This window comes from Leptopilina boulardi, unplaced genomic scaffold, assembly GCF_019393585.1.
Source record: "Leptopilina boulardi isolate dan_hultmark-lab unplaced genomic scaffold, ZJU_Lbou_2.1 LbouV2_325, whole genome shotgun sequence".
In the NCBI taxonomy this organism is placed as follows: Eukaryota; Metazoa; Arthropoda; class Insecta; order Hymenoptera; family Figitidae; genus Leptopilina; species Leptopilina boulardi.
In genome coordinates, this window is record NW_026137891.1 from 730,269 (window position 1) to 732,479 (window position 2,211).

The following is a 2,211-nucleotide window of genomic DNA, read 5'->3' on the forward strand; positions in this document are numbered from 1 at the left end:
TACGACCGGTTTAATCGCATTTTTCAACTGGAAAGAAGTTGCAAATTTGAGTTCTCGCAGGTGTGAATAAAAGAAAAGAAAAATTTTTTAATTTAGATAAAATATAGAAATATAAAATCACCAATAAGATTCATTTCTTAATTATATACTTCCAATTTAATTGGAGTATAATAAAATTTTTTTATATACATATATAAAAAAAATGTTTCTTTTAAATTTCTTTTGTAAATTTATTTACATATATGGAAATAATTTAAATGTCGCAAAAAAGGATATTCATTTGTTTCTTTGGCATAAATCATGCAAAGCATTTTACAAAATTAGTCGTGTCTCGTCGAATAATAATTATTGATTTCTAGGAAAATATCACTTTTGTAAAAAAAAAAAAAAAAAAAAAAAAAGAAAATTTTGTCGAATTGTAAAATATCTTAAGGGGGGGTCTTTTTTTTATAAATATGAGAGGCAGCAAGAGCAATACGTTTGGAAGACGAGAAGCAGTCATGGAAGTGCGTTTTGAGACAAGCAATGAAATGGGTATGTGGGGAAAAAAAGTGGAAGTTAAAATGAGAGGAGAAGAGTTAGTTGAGCGAAAAGACGAAGAAGAAATGTTGCGCAGACTACTCGAACCCATGTACAAGAGATTTATTGGCGTTCAGATTTGCATTTTAAATATGCAACGCCTCGCGCCAGAGTGGGTGGAGGATGTGGCTGCCTGAAAAGAATATTCCGCACCACCTTGGGAGTAGCCATTATCCCCTTCACGATATTCTTTCTCTCTTTTTCCACTTTTACTTATTTTTGACCCCTCTGGGTGCCCTTTTGCTTTTGAAAAAAAAGAAATAAGAAAAGAAACTGTCCAGGGGCTCCGAGTATAATAATAATTAACGTGCATTATGCGACTGGCGCGATAATGACCGGGACCGCTTTTGGCCAGAGTTTGCCTTTTTGTCATTTCGCGGCTGTTTCGTGGTTGCTTTATGTCCTAGTCACAAAGACCTCTTGGTGCCTTATTTACATATGGTTCTCGCGCACCCATAACGATTTCGTTGATGATAAATCCTCAACGTATTATATATTGGTATGAGATTTTGATTTTCATAAAATTGTATAACATATTTTTGTATATACCCTTTCCCACTTCTATATATATATATACATATATGCCCGTTGAAATTCGTATAAAGGTCTTGAAATGACCCTGACCTTGACCCCCGAGGTCTTTAAAACCCCTCGAATAACGTGGGAGCATATTGCGAAAAAGGTACTGAGAGAGGCAAAGGTCTAACCCTATCTTGACATATAATGATACTCGCAGTTCTTCATTGCAACGATTGTTCGTTCTTCTCTTGCAATTTGAATCGATTTTGAGTTTTCTTCTTTTTTTTTATTGCAACAAATGTGTGCAATCAGTAAAAAAAATGTGTCTTATTTTATTCGGTACGTTTTTATCGACCGTGTAGGAATTTCTAATTACATTTAGTTATGTTAAACACCACTAGGAGGCTACATGTCGTTGCTTAATGTAAAATGTCTCTCGCAAGTGGTGATAGGAAATCGATGTTTAGTATATAAGGAAACATTTGTCCCTATCTTTCGTACTTGCTTCGGCAGTACATATACTAAAATTGGAACGATACAGAGAAGATTAGCATGGCCCCTGCGCAAGGATGACACGCAAAATCGTGAAGCGTTCCACATTTTTTTGTCATTTTTATTCAGACAATTATTTTTATTATTTTACATTATAAAAACTTTTATTGTATGAATTTCAAAAAAACCAAAAATGTAATAATTTTTAGGGATATCAGTAACGCTTGCTTTATTTTTTAAACTGGAATTTTAAAAATTAACAACTATTACAAGTCGACGCTATATGCGATTTAAATTCAATTTCAAAGGCTGAATCAAATTCCTCGAATATTGATATCAAACGTCATTAATTGTTCTTCTCATCTGCAACGACGCAAAAGTGACTTGATAATTCTGAGAAGTTCACTGTCATTCCAAATGCCAAATGAAGATATCTCTTTGTTGCTTTTTATTGATGCAAGTGTGTCAAGAGGTTTAAAAGCACGTGTATCAAAAGTGAAACAAAGAGATAAATGCACTCACTTTGGAAGGGATAAGAATGAATATAAGAGAGAAAGAAAGGGCTAATACTAAGAATCTTAAGGACGCAAGAACTAACAAAATAAAGAAAGTCTCTGTGTT

General features: G+C 33.4%; 1 non-coding gene across 1 annotated transcript; it reads left to right on the forward strand.

The window, feature by feature from the left end:
- The first annotated feature begins 1,595 nt into the window (after positions 1-1,595).
- LOC127284825 (U6 spliceosomal RNA) lies at positions 1,596-1,702 on the forward strand. Its single transcript, XR_007843531.1, has one exon. It is a non-coding gene; the product is annotated as a U6 spliceosomal RNA (small nuclear RNA).
- The last annotated feature ends 509 nt before the right edge of the window (positions 1,703-2,211 follow it).